The following is a 1,663-nucleotide window of genomic DNA, read 5'->3' on the forward strand; positions in this document are numbered from 1 at the left end:
AGTATTATCGACAAAAAAAATCTACCTTTGGTTTGGGCATGTAGAGCAGATGGGCGATGAAATAACGAATGAAAAGATTTACGATCTGAATGTTAATGGTCGCACAAAACAAAGAAGACCGATAAAGACATGGCATTACCTAATCCAACAAATACTTGAAGATGGACATTTTGACGACCTCAGTAGTGTAATGGCTATTTGTTTGTTTGTTTCTTCATTGTAATATCATCGGTCTTTCGATATATATTTGTTTTTTAATATATTATGTGCACTAAAATTTAGATATTCCTTTGAAAATCAAAATTAAATTTTGCATTTGCTTTTTGAATAAATATATCTGGGTTAATAAATTTACTGTCGGAATCTTATGACAGAATTTTTTAAAAATATAGTTCCCACCTTCATTTATTGATATTTTTAAAAATATTGAATCAAATAGTAACAAAATATCAAGATTTTTGAAAACTGGAATAAGGAATCACAAAATTTTTCGTCAAACGGAGGCGATATGGTTGGCTGGGCCAAATACTGCGGATGCCTCCTGAAAGCCTTAACCACGCTTGCCAACTTTACAAGACACCAGGTTCTCGATGCCCTGGACGTCCGCTGCCGACTGTTCGTCGTCAGTTTACGCCAGAACTACGGGACGCAAACTTGACTTAGAAGGACGCACGGAAGTTGGCAGCTGACAGAGATGCCTGGAGGCTATTTGTGGACACCATATGTTTTTTTATTTTTTTATTTAACTTTTTGTACATAATGTTATTTGTACATTGACGTATGTTCCAACTAGGGAACGGACACATAATGATGATGATGAAGTAAAATAAATATTTTCTCGATAAGGCATTCTGTTTCCCTTTATACATTTATAGCGTGATGGCAAAAGGGTACACCTACCTGTCACTTTTTCCGAAATATACATTTTTACATAAAACACGCTAAAATCTAATACTCTTCCACATTAACAAATGATATATAAATTTCTCTAGTCTAGAGCTTCTTTCAAAATGACAATTTGAAAATATGGAGTTCGTCTTTTATTTTCACTAGGTACTGAATGTTTTCATTATTACAAACCTTTTTTCGCTTGTCCTGTACATTTTAGAAAACGACAGATATATCCTTTGGTCACCTTACTACTGACATGACTTCATATTTTTTTCGAATTCTTCTCCAAATGATCATTGAAAAATTTATTCATTTTCAGTCTTAGGAATTCGTGAAAAAAGTTGTATGGTTATTTATGGTACATACTCAAATATTCAATCGTTTTAGTTGTCCTTTAATCGTATTTGACGCCATAGCATAGCATTTTAATAATTGTTTACCAAATTAACGTCAAAATATATATATAAATGCCCACGTTTTAAAAGGTGTAGGATCGCTGAAAACATAGATATAATAATGCACATCTTCAGAAATTCGTATTTTTAATATTTTTCTACAGCGGTATCACTAAAATAATGTACCGTCTTAGATATTTCCATGTTATTCTAAGTAAAAAGCCGTTAGTAAAAAAAGGCAAAATTTTTGTACTGTAATGATAAGAAATACTCTTTATGAAAAAGTTTTTTGTACTAGCGGTTATTAATTTGCTTGATGCTTTTTAATCGTCGATATGATTTTTTATATGCCGCTTCGGCTTTTCTGTCAAACTGAT

The sequence above is a fragment of the Micrasema longulum genome, unplaced genomic scaffold, assembly GCF_059751315.1.
Source record: "Micrasema longulum isolate JH-2025_06_02 unplaced genomic scaffold, ASM5975131v1 h1tg001433l, whole genome shotgun sequence".
Classification (NCBI taxonomy): Eukaryota; Metazoa; Arthropoda; class Insecta; order Trichoptera; family Brachycentridae; genus Micrasema; species Micrasema longulum.